General features: G+C 44.9%; 1 protein-coding gene across 3 annotated transcripts in view; it reads left to right on the top strand.

The window, feature by feature from the left end:
* Nucleotides 1-18,769, top strand: part of ZNF462 (zinc finger protein 462) — a 142,589-nt gene that overhangs the window by 10,813 nt on the left and 113,007 nt on the right. The window lies entirely within an intron of this gene.

Below are 18,769 nucleotides of genomic sequence, written 5' to 3'. Positions count from 1 at the left end.
TTTGCCCCTCCCTGAAACATCACAGTACAGTAAGGAAGCTGTTGTTCAGGTATGACCACAAATGCCCTTAATGGAGTAACAGGCTGTACTAAGGGCCGTGGAGCAGGTCCAGATATCCCTCAGATATCCAGGGCAGTAGCTTTTCTGTAGGACAGGCGGTTGCTGTTAATTGCTGAGTAGACTCTTTAACCTTGAAGCAACTGGTGGTGGTTTTATAAAAATCTTAACTTTGCCGTGGTCTGTTCAGGTGATCATCTGTCCCTAGACAGACTCATACCCAAAACCTGGGTAGGAGGATAAGCGTGTGTCCTGTGTCTAAAGCGTCCTAGAGGAGGTCACAGAGTCACCCACTTTTACCCATCATCCGTATCATTATCTACCAAACTTATAAGAACCATTGTTTTCTTAGATAAAGTCCTTTAATGGGAAAACGGCTCAGAAAAAAATAACTACATAGTTGAAGAGAGTAATATTGAACTGTACCAAAGCGTGCAGTCCTGTGGGTGGAATTTCTAATTTTATTCATTTATTTATTTATGGCCACACCTTGTGGCATACGGGATCTTAGTTCCCCAACCAGGGATCAAACCCATGCCCCCTGCAGTGGAAGCACGGAGTCTTTTTTTTTTTTTTAAATATTTATTTATTTATTTGCCTCTGCCAGGTCTTAGTTGCGGCATCTTTAGTGGTGGCATGCAGGATCTAGTTCCCTGACCGGGGATCGAACCCTGGTCCCCTGCATTGGGAGTGCGGAGTCTTTAACCATTGGACCACCAGGAAAGTCCCATGGAATTTCTCATTTTAGAGCCACAGGGACTGTCTTTGGCCTGAGCTATAGTGCCCAGCCATCTAAGATGCTCCCTCAGACCAGCGTGTCTCAGAGACCAGTCCTTTACATGTTTCTTCTTCTTCTTTTATTTATTTATTTTTTTTGTGGTACGCGGGCCCCTCACTGTTGTGGCCTCTCCTGTTGCGGAGCACAGGCCCAGCGGCCATGGCTCACGGGCCCAGCCGCTCCGCGGCACGTGGGATCCTCCCGGACCGGGGCACGAACCCGCACCCCCTATATCGGCAGGCGGGCTCCCAACCACTGCGCCACCAGGGAAGCCCCTTCAATCTTCTTAAATTTTTGAAGAGAAGTCTACCCGGGCTACCCTCGGGAGCACTGCAGAAAGTGAAGGTGAATTGGGTCAGTGTCTCTTTGTGGGTGCAGTGACGTCCACTTGGGAACAGGACATTGAATTTGAGAACACACTCAACATGAGAGCCAGGGAGGAGACGGAGCTTTAGAGCATGTCGGAGGAGGTAAATGTGTAAAGTTTATGTATTTAGGCCTGGTGGAGGAATCCTCTATTATCCTGAGAAGAAAATCACCGCTCCCAAGATAGATTGCATTAAAATGTGAAAAAGCACATTATATAGATCACATAAAATAGCACCCATTTAAGAAAGCAGAATTGTATCCTTACGCTTGCGTGGAAGTTCTCCTCATTCTTTCCATCTTCTGCCGTGGCTTTGCCTCTCATTAGTAATTTTGGGAGGCTGAGCAGTGAAGGGGGATTGAAGAACAGATTTCAGATGCCCCTGAAATTTCTCCCCACCCCTTGGCTGACCCACGTGAATCCCTCACCCAGTGTTTCTCTGACCAGTGGCTGTAGCTTGTTAATAATGAGTGAACATCACCCATAGGTCCTGAAATGAGCAAGTGTTAAATGTTATGTGATTATTAAGGGAAAAACAAGATAATCTAGTCAGTGGGTTTAATTAGATTGTGATTGCCCAATTGCTGCTTCATGATAATTATATTCATAACCCCGTTTCTAGACGTCAACTACAATTAACAAAATTGACCCCAGCACAGGTAAGTGTTAGCGATCTTCTCTGAAGCAGCTTCTCAACGGTGAATTTCCGATGTTCCCAGTACATTCCTCCTGGTCCTTTGTCCCTTCTTGCCAACTTCCCATCATCTTTTTCCCCATTTTAGTAAAAAAGTTGGTGGCAACATCATCTTGTCTGTGACCACACACATATTATAATGGCTCGTATTGATGTCTACAGAAAAATAAATTTTCAAGTTTTTGAGTCAAATATATCTGAAAAACATTAATAAGTCAGCACATGGGAATCTTGAAGCATAAAAAATTGAAAATTGGCTAGATTTTTTCTCAGCCCATGATACCTGTTCAGTAGATTTAATGTGATTCATTTGAATAGATCTTTACTTTATAAGGCATAGTCTTAAAATGAAAAAGAGAGTCATCTGTGTTTAAGATGCTGCCTTATCAGCATGATCATTAAGGTCTGAGGAGTACAGAGCGAGGACTTTTAACTTTATAGGATCCCCCTTCTTGTCCAAATTCCTGACATTTGCCGCTAGTGTATTCCAAGAGAAAAAGAACATATCACTGCTGGGGGACATCCTTTACTGTTATCTCTTAAATGAAGTCAATGATTTCTAGGAAGTATAAACAACCTGTATCAGAAGTGGGTATGTCAGTGTGACACTGTGAATCACTGGGCCAGATTGTCACTTGGCAGCCTTCCCTTTCTGACATGCAGTTATATGGGAAAGTAACGCAATTAAAATCTGCACACCATGGCGGAACTTCATTGCATTGAACTGTTTGAACGATTAGGAACTCGGCTGCCATGTCTATGGGTATATGGGGGTATGTGTATGTATTTATGTAGAAGTATGTAAATATATTTTACATAGCTAGTTAGGCAGACAGACAGGATATTCTTGCTGGGGAGAAGGCATTTACTTTTCCTGAAGAATCAGGAATGCAAATTTCTCAGAATTTCTGTGTGAGCATGCAGTTCTTTGTGCTTGGGTCTTTAAGGAAATGGTGTGTAGTGGGTGGAGCACTCTTTGGGTATTGCGCAAGCACCGGATGAAATTTGTCTCTGTTCCTTCCTAGCTGTGTGACCTTGAGTAAGTCACTTAACCTCTCTGTTCTCTTGATTTCCTACCCAATAAAATGGGGATAATAATATGAATCTGTAGAACTGACATAAGGGCTAAAAAGTATTATGTGTAGGGCTTCCCTGGTGGCGCAGTGGTTGAGAGTCTGACTGCCGATGCAGGGGACACGGGTTCGTGCCCCGGTCCGGGAAGATCCCACATGCCGCGGAGCGGCTGGGCCCGTGAGCCATGGCCGCTGAGCCTGCGCGTCCGGAGCCTGTGCTCCGCAACGGGAGAGGCCACAACAGTGAGAGGCCCGCGTACTGCAAAAAAAAAAAAAAAAAAGTATTATGTGTATAGGGGTTCTGGTTCATAATGGGCACTGGAAAAATGATAGTGTCTTTCTTCCTCAGGGATAGAGAAACTGAGGTAGAGGTCTGCTCTGAGGGCTTTACCAGGTGTGAATTGTCTTGTCCTTCGTCTTAGACTCTGTGTTTGGATTAGTTTTGTGCCGTGTCTGTCTTATGTGATGAGTAGTCCTCGTTGCTGTTGTCCATTCACAGGTAGACTTTTCCAGATTGTGAGCCTCTGGTCTGGCTGGCTATGGACTCCGCAGCACTCTACATCTGCATGTGCGTTCAGTAGGGATTTGTAAACCGCCCAAGAATGATGCCATGTCCTCTTGGAGAAGTGCACTTACTATCCCACCTTGCAGAAATATTCCCTGCAGTGGTGTGGGAACAATTTTTAATCAGTGTGAACTTCTTCAAGCATTTTCGAAGAACGATGTCATTATTGTTCCTCTTGTTTGGCATCATTCTGGCAAAAATGCTTTGTCTAAGAACACTGTATTTGTTCAGTGAAAATACTGGCCTGTGCTGTTCCACATAAATGTTGGTTGCCTCTTTATGACTTCACTACGATAGGTAGCTCTGAGCCAGCTTGAGGGCTGTCCTGTGTCCTTGCTTTGAATTGCTTTGGTCTTCTCTGTGCAAATGTTTATTTTAATAGTACATGTCCACTTGGTCTTACTAATGTACTGTAATATCAGATGCTTAGAGATCTCAGGGGTAAGGAGGCTAATTTTAGAGTGCCTTCAGGGTAGGTGATATTTCAAAATGTGGACGGGTGTTGATAGGGCCTAACAGGACTTAACTAGCCTGGTCTGTGCCGAGTCAGAAGAACATTCATTGGTGCCTCCTGACAGCGTGCTGGTGATGGTGGTGGCAGAGATGGAGAACATGTAAGTGGTTCTTGGGTAGCACAGCAGTGATTTTTTTCACCTTTCAAAGCAGATTCCCCATGACGCCTTATTTATTTATTTATTTTTACATTTTGAACATTTCCAGAGAGACAAGGGTGGCGGTGGAATTTTTTTTTTAATTCTTAAAAAAATGTATAGTCGCCACTTAAAATTGTGTGCAGCGATACTTGAGGAGGAGAGGAAAAAGTAACCAGGTATTTATTTACTGTGTTCCGCTCTCTAGGATGCTCTCAAATGAGAGACTTTTTTAAAAAAATAAATTTATTTATTTTATTTATTTATTTTTCGCTGCATCGGGTCTTCGTTGCTGGGGAGAGCTTTCTCTAGTTGCGGCGAGCGGGAGCTACTCTTCGTTGCGGTGCGCGGGCTTCTCGTTGCGGTGGCTTCTGTTGTTGCAGAACATGGGCTCAGTAGTTGTGGCTCGTCTTCAGTAGTAGTGGCTCGCGGGCTTCAGTAGTAGTGGCTCGTGGGCTCTAGAGCCCAGGCTCAGTAGTTGTGGCACACGGGCTCAGTAGTTGTGGCTCATGGGCTCTAGAGTGCAGGCTCAGTAGTTGTGGCACACGGGCTTAGTTGCTCCATGGCATGTGGGATCTTCCCGGACCACGGCTCGAACCCATGTCCCCTGCATTGGCAGGCAGATTCTCAACCACTGCGCCACCATGGAAGCCCCTCAGATGAGAGAGTTTTGGTGTCAAAGGGTGGACGCCAAAATGAAAGAAATGGAGGTTTAAGCTGTGGGTGTGGTCTTGGTTATAATAATGTGGAATGCCCTCAGTAAAATAAAAAGTGTGGGAAAAGAGGAGGGGCTGAAACTAGAACTTCCTAGCTGCCAGAAAAGCTCTGGGAGTGGAAAGATTTTTCCATTTTCCTTGAGACCTCAGGGAGTGTTAGATTTGGGGATGCCACCTTCACCTGTGTTCAGTTCTTTCCAAGTTGCAGAATCCTTACTTATCTGTGACAACCAGGTTGTAGTAAAGTGATTGGCTTCACTTGGGGTCAAGTTCCTAATTTGCTCCTGACCTCCAGTTTATCTTTAGAGTGAAATCCCCTCTCTGGTGAAGGCTCAGAGGCATAATGTATGTAAAACACCCAGCACCCTGCCAGGTACTAGATGAATGGCCGCCTCTGCAGTTCATCTGCAATGATCGGTTACTGGCCATCCACTGCCTCTTGTGCAGGTGGCTTGCTCCTTGACATTTAGCCGCCGCCTGGCTTTGCACTCCTAGTTAGTAGCTGTGGGATGATGATAGAGTTGGAAAGAATTTAGTGTCTTCACTCTCATAAAACGTGTTTTATAGATGCTGTTATATTTAAGAAATGTGTGCCCATTCATCTCCATTCATCAAACATTTATTGAGGGCCCTCTGAGCCCCTGGCACGCCTGCAGTGTGTCTAGGTGGTCGAACCCAGGGGAGGTGGGATCGCTCTACCAGTTAGGTTCTTTGTTTTGGTAATTGGAGTGATTATGTTGGAGATGGCTGTCCTTAACCGCATTTAAATGAGCCAGAGGGTGGTGAACCCTTGGCTGGAGGCAGTGGGCCACGGATTCCTATTTAGATGCGTGTATTTCTGTGTCTTTGTGTGTATATATTTACAGTATAACTTGCGAACCATGTAGTTAATGCTGCTGGGGTGCGGAATCTGGCAGATCATTTAAATATTTACTGTTGGTGTGAAGTCGAGTTTCCAGTTATTTTTAGGTCATTTTCATCTTAGCAACCCCGTTGGAGATGAACCAGACACACTGCTGTAAACTGTCCCCACATTTTGATAGAATTTAATAAAGTCAAGTTGAATGGTTTGGTCCCAAGAGGCAAACAGACCATCTGGTTAGCAGAAGGGTTAGGTTGAGTATTGCATGGCTGCTGAGAGGGCCACAAACCAGCCCCGACCGACACACTGGTAATATGTCCAGTTGCTGAATGCATTAAGCATTGAAATGGTGCTTTCGAGTCTGCCGAGCCAGCAGTTCTGTTACCACCGCTGTGACGCAGGAGATAATTCAGCTGGGCAAGCGGCAGCATGGGGGTGGATCCACAGTACAGGATGTGTAATGTCAACATGAAGGATTGGAGCTGGCAGAAGGAAGGGAAGCACTCATTTCATGCCAGTGCAGGAAGCCTACAGAGATGCTTCCCGCCCCCCCCCCGCTTTGCATCTTGTCCTCTTCTGGAGCTTTCCCATGATGTGCTAAATGATTACCTTGTGCATGGTCCATGGCAAAACTTCGGCTGATTTTCTGCCTCTTTTGGAACCTGTCAGCATAAATGGAGTGAACCATATTTCCCACACATGTAGGGCGGGCAAAGGGAGGAGTTAGTGGCCCAGCCTGGGAGGAGGAGAAAGGGCTTCGTTAGGCTGGAGCATCTTTGCGCTTGAGATGGAATCCCATTGTACGTCCCTTTGTGTCCAGCTTTGAGACCGGCCATCCGTTCAAAGGCTGCAATCATCTCGGAACATTGTGCTGCAGCTGTAGTCAGGAGGAAGCTGCAGAATGGTTCCAGTGATTCTGCAGAAGCTCGGCAATTACATAATTGCTGTGTAACTGGAGAGAGCCATCAGGGTTGTCTAGTTCTTCTGGAAAGAAAGCTACAATTCGAAGGGGAGATTGTTTTCCCTCGTTAAACCTGAAAGCTGATGAGGAGTAGGTCAAGCCACTAGGCTGGAATGGGGTCCTCTCGTGGGCCTGAGAGGGCACGAAATTCACAAGTACACTTGGCTGGACACTCAGTGGACTTCGCAGCTGTGTTAAAGGGAGAGAGAGAGAGAGGAAGTCACTGACTCTTGGAAAAGTGGATTCTCGTATCAGCTGAACTTGTTTCTAGTATCTGGGACTCCGTTCTGTATGCATCTGAAGCATGGGGTATTCCAATCTTCCGTTCCTAGGAATGGGACCAGCGGAGTTGCACTTGATCACCAAGAGCCCTCTCAATTTCTGCTGCCTGCTCGGAAGGATTTCACAGCCTCTCCTGAATGAATACTCCCGGATGCAGATCAGCAGAAGCACCGTGAGGCCTGGCTCTCATCAGCTCTTCCTAAATGCTGCAACCCTGTGGTTGTCAGCCCCTGGTACAGCGCCTCAGCAGCCCGGGGGCTGGAGCAGACTGGACAGTTTGTCTGGGAAGACCTCACAGCACAGCAATGAATTCCTTCTTTCAGCCACCTTACCACTTGTTTTCCCCAGTGGAGAAAATTTTGAGGTGGAGTTGGTTAGATGCAGGCGCGAGGGTTGCATTAAACCAGTCAGAAGCCCGGGCTCCAGATTTCATCAGATACGGAGCAGTCACCTAAAATGAGCCACACCTCCTAACCCAAGGGAGGGCTTTATGTTTATTTATGTTAAGTAGCTCTAAATTTCACCAAGCCTGCCTTTCTGGGCTCAGTTTTGTGGGGCTGGTGAGTAGAAAGAGTGGTTGTCAGAGGCCCAGTTTTATTAATGGCAGAAGTTGGGCCTTTCATAACTGTGGTACTCATCTGCATTTTTCTGTGTAAATGTGTGGTCAGAACTTCTGTATACGGGAAAATTATATATTGTGTCTCCTTTGTGAATTAAAAAGGAGGAGCCAGCAGGCAATATTAGGACTTGGACTTCCAAAATGGATTAGGTCCACAGATTCCTAGACCTTGTAGACCTCTGCTTTACTCTGTACCCGCTGGGTTTAATGCTGAGGTTGACGGATGCAAAGAGTTCCTTTGAGAGGTTCGATTCCTCTGAAACGTTACTGGTGGGTTTTCAAGGAGCCAGCCTGTTGCAGCCCCGAGCTAGTATTTTGGAGTAGTCTGGAAGGGTATAGGATGACCCTTGGTGACCCTTGCCTGTGTCATTCCAGGCAGGCCTTGGCATGCTCCAGCAGATGAGTAAGGGCAAGGGCAATTGGCAGGAGGACCCGCTGAGTTCATCTTGCTTCGTATCTCAGGAACCGTCCTGACCTTTTTCCATCATCAGTGTTCGGGCACTTTGAGGGCCTCTCACCGCTGTGGCCTCTCCCGCCGCGGAGCACAGGCTCCGGACGCGCAGGCTCAGCGGCCACGGCTCACGGGCCCAGCCGCTCCGCCGCATGTGGGATCCTCCCGGACCGGGGCACGAACCCGCGTCCCCTGCATCGGCAGGCGGACTCTCAACCACTGCGCCACCAGGGAAGCCCTGGACCCTCTTTGAAGGGTCCTGGAGATTGTATTGGGGGCAGCGTGCTCTCATATCGGGAAGGAACACTTGACTCTAACGCAGAGACCGCATCGAAGGGAACCCTTTGCTATCAGGATTGGGAGGCCCGTGAAGACCTTGGCAGTGAGGGCCATGGTATGTAGTGGAAAGAACATAGACCTCAGAGCCAGAGAGTAGCTGTGTGACCTTGAGTGGATGATTTAATCTCTGATCCTCAATTTCCTGATCTGGAAAAAAAACTCCACTTTGTAAACTTCTTGTGGGGAATAAATAAGATCACAAATGTGAATCTCTGGTGCAGAGCCTGATATGCTGTGGGCGCATAAAAAATACGAATTCCCCTTTCTCCCATCCTTCAGTTTTTATAAAACAGTTATTGCAGGCAGGGCACTGTTAAACAGTGACTATCTGATTAGGAGTCCGAATACACTTGAGTCCACTTGAAATCCCTGGGAGGGGGCTCCTTGAAGCATGTCCTGGTGGGACTGATAAACATTTAACTTCTTGGCTTTAGGGGCTGAGCAGTATCTTTTATTATATGGTGACTTTTAAGAGCCAGTGTGCTCCTCAATGAAACACGACCCCAGAATCTGGTAAAGGGAAGAAAAGTACCTTAACCTCTGTATGCAGTATCTTGAGCATTCTGTAATGGATTATTTATTAAGTACCTTAGATGAGGTTCTGGTGTTTTTGTTTTGACTATGGTTATACAACTAACTCCCTGAAAACAGAAACCTGATGTTTCCCAAGAATAGCCCTGATGGGAGAGATTGGGATATCCAGAATGCAAAAGACTGCACAATATGGATGACTCTTACAGGCTTTTCTTTGACCTCTAAGCCCAGCGTGCCTTCCTTAGGTTGGTGCTCAAGGAAGCCTTGTTTACTGTTTTCAGGGGAAAAGACCTTACTTAGTTAAAATTTAGCCAAATCAACTTGGAAGGCCAACCACTGGTTTGGCTCATGTCAGTTACTGAATGGAACTAGCTGGAAGCTGTGGAAAGGCAGGTGTGGGGTTTCCCTTGTTCATCTCTATATGTCAGTGTCTTGCTGAGTGCCTGGGGCAGACGTACATCATCAGTAAGTATGGGTTGAGTTAGTTAATCAAGTCTAGCACTTTTTAAAAGGGCATGTTGCTCCTGAATATCTGTTCCCCAAACACACCTAGATTTCTGAAATCAGACATTTCCGAAATCAAAAATCTCTTAGTTCCTTTTAAGCACTGGTGGCTACTGCAACCCTCCTAGACGTCTAATCCAGCATTCAACTTTAGTTAAGTGGAGATTTGGCACTGACATTTTCATTGAAAAATGAGAGTTAGTATTAATCAAGGGAAACTGCCCAACTCTACAATCTATATTCAATATGTTTTGGAAGTAAGAATGTCTAGATTGCAGTCTAGGTTGAAGAAGCCAAGGAGAGTTTGATTGTTGGTAGTTTCTGAAGAATACTAATTTGAGCACGACCGTTTACCGGTAGGATGACTCTTCAGGCCATTGTAAAGTTAGCTTTCGTAGAGCTGAGTCTGAAACACTGGAGAGGAAACATTCAAACTCAGCAATACTCAAGGATTCAAGGCCGGTGGTTCTGGAGGAAACGCATGCGTAGTTTTATACGACAAAAGAAGACAGATATTTCCCCAAGACTTTATTTAGCTTATCAAGTCTAAATGGATCATGGCATGTATTTCATGGTGGTATGGAAGCTCAAGGAATACAGACAAGTTACAGAGAGAAAAGATGAGCATGTAGTGTTTCCCATCAGTTGAACAGAATTGGAAGAACGAAGCAGTGGAGCCTGGACACTAGTCATGCGCTTGGAAGATGGTCAAGCAGTTTCAGAAAACATGTTTCCTCACCTTTGCCTTTGGTTCTCGAACATCTCAGTGGAATGATTTAGACTGTTGAAAGTCTAAGGTGTGCAGAAGACCTTCTAGGTATGAGGTGACTGCAGCGTTAAAGAAACCCATGGATCCTGTTAGTTCCAACCTCACTGAAGGACATATTCTGAAGAGCCAGCTCATTAAGCGAGCTTTTGAAGGGTGTGCGCTGCAGAGCAGTTTCCTGTTATTTGGTTAATGGTTGACCTAGTTCTGTTGCCATATGCTTCCTGGAACGCATTCTAATATAAAGTATGTGTTAAAGCGAGACTAGGAGAATAGCAGGAAAGTCAAAGCCTTTCTGAAGCCAGGACCATGTGAATGTTAGCCTAGTGAGGGCAGAAGAGTGTTATGGACAGAAGATGAAAAGACTTTTCTCTTCATGGTCCTGTTTACTGATTCCAATTTTAATTTTCACATTGCATCCCAGCCGATTCTCAGGAGTTGCATTTTCCCAGGGTACCTTGTACAGAAGGCCTGCATCTGTGTCCTTAGTTATTTCTTGTGTGGGCTAGGCTAAGCTTGACGTTGAAGTACCCTGAGTAAAGTTACTACTTCAAGGAAAGATGCTGTTTGATGTGGCCGAGAACAGGTGATTTTGTTTTTGTATTATTATTTTTGTCATTATTATTTTTGTATTGCCAACAAGGGATTAGTCAATCTTTCGGTCTGAAATCTGGATGGAATCCAGGGTCTAAGCTCCTTTGATATATTTATCATTTTACCTGGGATCAGCAGCCTTGGCTCGTTCATTTAGGTGGATAAGGGAGCCCACACAACCACGGGGGCTGCTGAGCAAACTTTGCACCAGACACGGTGTTTGTTTTAACAGCTTCAGAATGTGAAGAATCTGTGGGTCTCGTATGCTAATCGCTGGATATTTGGGTGGTGGTGGAGGAGGCTCTTCTGTTCTCTTCATTGCTCAGAAAGCAAATGTTTGAGGAACCACAAGTATGGGGAATCAGGTGCGATGGGGTGGACAGTTCCTTTCGAGTTTTTTTTTTTTTTTAAATCACCGTAACTGTGGTATAGGGTAGTGATTCCTCACCTGGGCGGACCTTCAGAATCACTCTGAGAACTTGGAAACAAAAAGAAGGTTATTAAAAACCGATTTTTAGCTTCTACTACGGGAGAGGGATTTAGCAGGTCTGGGGTGGGACCCTGTAATGGGTGTTCTTAGAAGTCAGGTTTAGGAACCACTGGTCTTGGAAATTCAGTATCATTAGGCTGGCAAGGGGGAAAGGAACAGCTGCTTGTGCTTTACTGTCTCACATGCAGGAAAGCAGGAAAAGGAAAAGAGGTGCTGTCAGAACTTGATATTTGTAGCTGCTAATAATTTGAGCTAGGGAATAGGCTTTCGTCTTTTCTTCCCTAGGAATTCAGTACCTCCAGGGCACCTTAAGGGTACAGTACACCAAGTGATACAGGTTTGGGAAGTGTCATCTTAGTGGCAGGCTACTTACTGTGCTTCACCACCACCACCATCCCCCAGTGCCCCGTCCCCTCCCTCCCACCATGGAGGCCATGTTAGCAGAATATCTGTCATTCATCAATTCAATAGGATGCAGTTTTTTTTTTCATATTATACCTTTGGCAGAAACAAAGGGATGTGACATTGTGTTGATTTCTATCTACAAAGAGATTGCTACTGACCAACCCAATTAGCTTCTGGGTTTTTTTTTCTATTAACAATAAAGAGATGTACTTGTTGACCGAGGACTTGCCCCATATGGCCGCCTGCCTGTCCTGTTTTGAAGCTGTTCCTTCTGATGTTGGGCCACAGCTCACTGACCCATTTGTGAATCAGAATGACCTTGACTACAGGATCACCCTGATCTGGGGTCTAATAAGGTGCCTGATAAGTGATAGATCTTGAGTGCTCGGTTAGTGAACGAATGAATGAATGAACCAGCTAAGTAAACATTGCCCCCAAGAGATAAGATGTGGCTTGGAGGGAAGAAGATTCCATTTCAAAGCGATGTTGTGTGGTCAGTGTAACCTTTTTAGGATATTTTCTGCATTAATCTCAGCAGAAAGGAAGATGACCCTGTTGCAAAATTTGATAGATCAGACACTTTGACTTCCTGAGAAAAAGCAGGGCAATTATTATTTTTTTCTTTTTAAAAATTTTATTGAAATATAGTTGATTGACTATATTTGTTGTGTTAATTTCTGCTGTAGAGCAAAGTGACTCAGTTATACATATATATATTCTTTTTCATATTCTTTTCCATTATGGTTTATCACGGGATATTGAATATAGTTCCCTGTGCTCTACAGCAGGACCTTGTTGCTCAGGGAAATTCTTTCTTTTTTTACGTGTTGTTTGTCCCCAAAACAACAATCACCACTACTGCCACGAAAAACCCTCCACACATAAAAGAGTGGGTACAGAACAAATATTGTTAAGGATGTTTGATGTCCTTCCTCCATTCTTCCTGCAAACTTTAAAGGTCCCATAGGGAGTGAGAAGAATGTTGTTTTAGAAGCAGCAGAGAAGAAACAGTTGAATAGGAAGAAGAAAGTTGAGGAAATGTCTCTTCTTGACAGTCATTTGTTAGGAACCGAAAACAGTGGTCATGGCCTCAGAACTCATGGTCATGTCCTTGGCATGCTTAGAAGCTCCAAGAATGGAAGAAAGTCTCTTCAAAGTTATTTTGAGGAGTTGGACACTACCTGCCAGGCTTCTACCGCTTACCCAAGTTAAGAGGTTGAAGTACCTCCAAGGCTTTAAGTAGCAGCGGAACATGTGATCTTGTTAACCCCGAGATGTTGCTGAGCAGTGACTCAGATCACTGTGGCAAGCGATCCTGGCCTGTTCCAGCTGCCCCAGCAGAAATCAGCATGAGGTCACCTTTTAGGCATATGGTACAGAGCTCATGCCCCCATCAGGACTTTAGATCCAGGACAACTTGAATCGGCTCTCCTGCACGTGGGACCGATGTTGAGGACCGCTTGGTGCTCTGGACGTATCTGATTCCTAACCATTTCCAGTTCTTTCCTCCATCCCGTACCCCCTCCCCTCACATACATCACCTGGAGAGAAGGGGAAGGTGCCAGAGAGAGTCATGAGTCCTCATAATGCTTTGCTCTTTGGATGTTTCCTCATCGAGATAGACGGAGGCTTGTGTTTTCCCCAGGAGAAGGTAAAGTATGCTCAAGGTCGCCTAACAAACATGTGATGCCTGTTTGGAATCAAATAACAGACTTGAACCGTTTGTCTCTTACTAAATGATCATCAAGAGGTGCCTCATACCCAAAAAGCTGGTGTGTTGGCTTTCGCAGGAGAGAAGGGAGCCGTGTCACGACTCGTGGAACATCTCTGATTTCGTACAAAAGACAGATGGGGGTGTGGGGTGGCAAGAAGGTGGCTCAAGTGGTTGCCTCCCTTGAAACTTTCTCTGCTTTTTCCTGACTCCACTATGTTTCTGTAAATCTGGGATTATTTTGAAGCTTGAAACGTCTTTCTGTTCAGCTGAGTGAATGTGTGCCTGTTTCGAAAGTTGATAATGACTCAAGGGTATCCAGCTCTCAGGATTCAAGCCACTGCATGTTGGCAATGATACTGGATCCCAGTTTTATAAATAAAATGCCGGGGTGCCGCCTGCAGGATCCAGACATAGTCTGTGAGCACATTCTAAATCTTGACCCATGGGTACACAGCCGGTGTCAACTACAAAAAACAGAAGGAGCCAGGGTCCAAAAGGGAAGGAGTTCCTATCTTCTGCAGTGAATGTCAAGTCACTGGTGATATTCAAAGAAATGACCTCTCAGGCTAGCAGGGACCTATGAAATCATCCTGGCTAACCCCTTCATTTTGCATCTCTGGAAAGGCTATGGTGATTTGTCCAAAGTCCACAATGTAAGAAGTTAGTTAAGAAGCCTGAGATGGAATTTCAGTTTCCTGTCTTGGCCATCTATGCTTATTCCACTACAACAGTGCTGGCAAATAGCTTCTAGTTGTTGTGCCAATTTTGATTGATTGGTGGAGACGGTCTGGAGCCCCGCTTGGAAGAGTCTGTGCCTTGTCTAGGCGTGGTGGGAAAGAGTGTGGAGATGAAGCGTCAAAGGAGAAGGCTGCGGGAGAGGGGAAATCCTTGGTTGGGGACTACTTCCCCATAGTTGCAATGATGTGTTTTAAAGTCACAGACTCCCTCCCTCCCAAACGCCTTGGTGTTCATGAGGTCTTCCTGTTTCCAAATGGTTTAAACCAAAGGAGAGGGTATTTAGTTGGGAGGAAACTCACTCATGGAGCAGCTTTTCCAAGTGACTTATCCAAGGTAACTAGGTTGTTAAGTAGCACTTTGAAGCAATGATAGGGTTTTCACTGTGGTTTTTATCAAGTGCCTGAAGAGTTCTCCTTCTGCTTGGTTCATATAGTTTAACCCTGGTACTGGTGAGGGGTCACTCAGCTCCCTGTTTCACTGCCGCCTTCTTATTTGTTCTTACATGTTGTCCACAGTTGGCCTTTCATTGCCCACCTACTTGAAGGGACCTCCCAGAACATCTACATTAAATCCCTTCCCTCTGTAGACGGTTCAGAAAGGTTGTAAACTTGCCCAGGGTCATACAGCTAAGTTGGAGAATACAGCCAAGCTAGATCCCTATATCCTGACCATCACTGCTTCAAGATATTACCTTAGAGGTTTCCTACCTGTTACTTGTGATTTTCAAACTACAAGGAACCTTGGAGGCCATTTATTTAATCTCAGTTTTTGGAAATGAGAGTGAAATTGAAAACGAGATCAAGGACTTGCCCAAGGTAACTAAGTTGTTAAATAGCACAAAAACCCTCTAGATCTTGAGGAGCAAAGCCAAACCCATAGTGTAAATTTTTTTCTGTACCATCTCTCTTTTCTCTTTTTTAATGAGAAAAATGAACTGTTTATCACAAAATCCACAGGGGTCATGATTGCCTTGCCTCATCTTAGAATCTATAGATGTTATATAGTTAGAATGATGCAACCGTGATTCAAGAGGACTTTTGCGAGTTATTCTTACGTAGTTTACATAGTAAATTTAGAAGGAAAAACTTTGGTCGTAAATTTCCTTGTGATGTGACCCTCACGAGGTTTTAAATATAATTTTAGAACCCTTTCTGCTTCCAAAGATAAGCTGTCATAAGGACCCAGGGTGGGTATAAATGTGCCTGGCAGTTTAAGGAGCGCTGTGAATTTGTGATTGTCAAACACAGCGCTTGGTTTTCCCGGTGTATGAACAAAGCGTGTGTGATAATACTTTGCCCTGAATCCGGTCAGTGTTTGGCGGGGAGGGAGCTCTGTTTCACATGCAGAGCGGTCTGTTAACATATAATTTGAGATGAATGCTGTTGATAACAACATAGCAAGGGCTCTGTGATTTCCCATGCAGGTGCGTCCACTGGCCCCTCTTGGCTGGTCTGGAAAACAGAATTGAGGCTGTCCTGTATTTTAGCATTTTCAGCAGCCAATAGCTCCTCTTAAGAAATGCCACAGACGTCTGTTCCCATGGGCCGCTCCACATCTATCCCTCTTCCCACCATGTTAGCCGGTGAGGAGGGAGAGCCATCTAGCTTTCTAAGAACTCTTGGTATTCAAAAGAGTGTTGACTCAACCTTAACAAGTAGGCAAGGCAGCCCACCTTGGTGCTTTCGCCCTTCGCTGGAACATTTCCTTTTGAAGCACCACTGCTTTTAGAATCATCAATAGAAAACGTTTCTTCTGCTTCTGGAACCACCATCTAACCTTGAGCCTTTGTTTTGGAAGATAATGGTCTAATTTCTGCACAAACCTGGGGAACACTCCACTCTTAATTTCTTTCCCTCCCAGTCAGTTGTTTCAGCAAAATGATCCCCTTTCACTTTAACAAAAAGATTCTCTTGCGAGCTTAAAATATTCCGGATATGCTTTAACTTGCCTTGGGGTCATAGCACACATCTTCCAGGACTGATAAGTCTTGTCAGTTGCCCCAGGGTGAGAACTTTAATAGGCAAATTGCACACACCTGGTTTTGCAAAATTTTGGCCTAATGGGGAACCTAGGTGGAAGTCAGTACTTCCACTCCTTAGTACACACCCTTCCTCTGCACCCCTTTTAAAACAGAGGCCTCAGAAATTGCAGCCTTGCTGCCATTTATCTTGTAAAACTTGCCTCTTTGCTCCCCTGTTGGGATCTTTAACGAGCTCAGGCCAGCTCAGGTTGTTGTTGTTGCTGTTGCCGACCCTGCTTCTTCTGTCTTTTGAATTTGAAGGTCATGCCAGTGATGGATGTGGTGTATGTATGGGGGAGCCTGGTTAAAAGGGAACAGGGCTGGCAAACTCTCTTTGTCAGATTATGCAGCCCTTGCTCTGCTCTTTGATTTGTGGCAGCTCTTGGTGTTTGCACAGCCTTTCCCGGCCCAGACTTCTCTTGGTTAGTTGAAGACAGACAGCCTGGTACCCCGATTTTAAAGGCTGGACACTGGATTGACCTGTCTTTCACCCTTATTCATTCATTTGGTCATTCGTTCAAACATTTATTGAGCGTTTGTGCTAAACTTTGGAGATTGACAGAAAGACCAGATCCTGACTTCTAGGAGCGCATAATCTAGTGTTTCTATCTCCCATAGTTGGCAGGTGTAATGCACTGCCACACCTCCTAGGGTGCACTGTAATGCGTATTCTTTGGCTTCTGTGTTCTAATTGCTGAAGATCAACTCCCCCAAGTAAAGCTGTCGGACGTCTTTCTTGTCATCCACTCTTTCAGACACGTCAGGGTACCCAGGTGATCAGGATGCAGGACCACTTCCTTAAGAAGCTGCAAGTGGTACTGATGTATAGGTATATTCAGACCAGTGAACGGGCATCACCCTTCCCTCGAATGCTTTATGCTCTAGACTAGATTCCACATTGATCATGTTCCTTCTGCCATCCTTCTAATATGCCTGCAGGATTCTTAGACCAGGCTTTTTCTGCAGTGTGCAACCTATATATACGTCATTGCTTGACATTCTACTAAAAGTTGATAAAATCTGGTGATGGCCTGTAGCTCTTTAGGCAATAAAAACTATGTGTAAGGCTTCCCTGGCTCTGACTAGGCCATGGCTGACCTTATTCTCCAAATCTGTTGTCAGTCTGTGTTCCACCATCATTTGCATGTATGTACCTCAGAAATTGCAGTCATCACCCCAGCAACGCCTGAAGTTCCTCTTTCAGGAACACTGGTGATCTTCCAGTCTCTTGGTTTGGAAGAGTCTCCCAAACATCTTTTGGAAAATTTGTTCATCTACTTCTAGAGTCCCTTTTCGGGCATATAAAAAGCTAGCACACTGCACAGGACATGAAACCTTTCAACCAGATATCATATCTGTCTTCCACGGTTCTCTCTCTGTGTCCATAAACCATGGTTATACATTGTTTTATTACGTGGTTAGGCTAAACACCGCTGGTGATGGGAAACAGTCGAGGCTTGTCGCCACTCACACGGCCACGCTATGGCTTACCTTCATTGTACGGGTGAATGTCTCAGGTTGGCCCCGTGTGTCCAGGTCAGAGGGCATGTGCTTTGCTGTGGAATCCCAGAGGTCACTCCCTGCCTTTGTCCTCGACACCAAAGCTCATGTCACTTGCATCATGCTGTGACATGAAACAATATTGCGTCGTAGGGAGTGCATAATGGGCTGTGTTGTCCAATTATCATGAGATTACCAAATACTTTTGCCTGGAAACTTGCCAGCAAGAGTGAACAAAGAGATGCCCCAAGCCACTTTTTCATCTTTATTCCTGAAGACTAAATGGCATTCCTAATATCCTCTGTACCTTTCTGGTTGAGTAAAAGGATAAGGCAGGCTTTTTTCTTTTTTTCTTTTTTTTGGACAAAGAATATGGCTAGTACAGGAAATCAAGATTTTTTTTAAAGCTAATTTGATGAGAATTGGTAAAAAGTCAGAAGGTGGAACAGAGAATACACCGACTAGAAAAGGAGATGATGGATTTCTAGGAAATGAGAGGTTGATATATTTATAGTAATGAAAAAGAGTTCTTCCTGGAATAAAAGTACTGAAGAAGTAACAAAAAGAGGCAAAGAAAAAGCATTTTCCTAGCACACAAACTATGAAGCCCACGCTTTTTGTTACTGGAAATTCTGACATTTCTTGAATTCTCCCACTTTCTTGATTTTTAAAATCTAACAATTTCGTTCCAAAGTCATCTTTATCCATCTCTGTGCTTTCGCTCTCCCTGAGTTGTCTGTGTCCTCGGAAAGTTAAAACAAGTGGTATCTTTTTTTTTCTCGTCTCTCCTGGCAGAGGCCTACAACGGGCTGCCTTTCCCCTTCTCGGTGGAAAGAATGGAAACAGAGTACGCAGCCAGCGGAGCTCCATACGGATTGACATTCCTTGCTTCTGCTTTTGAAGTTAAGATGGTCACGAGAGAGAAAAATATTTTCGGTTCCAAGCCTAAGAAAAGGACATTCCTTTCCGTCTTGGCACTCTGTTTTTCATGGTGTTGATTTCTCTCCGAATCATCTTCAGTCCCATTAATAAATCACATCTGAAGATGAAATCACTTGTGTAAGTCCTTTTCCTCGCCACACCCTTGATT

The sequence above is a fragment of the Grampus griseus genome, assembly GCF_964374135.1.
Source record: "Grampus griseus genome assembly, chromosome: 6".
Classification (NCBI taxonomy): Eukaryota; Metazoa; Chordata; class Mammalia; order Artiodactyla; family Delphinidae; genus Grampus; species Grampus griseus.
The sequence above is the reverse complement of the archived record's forward strand: the minus strand, read 5'-3'. Positions and strand labels throughout refer to the sequence as shown.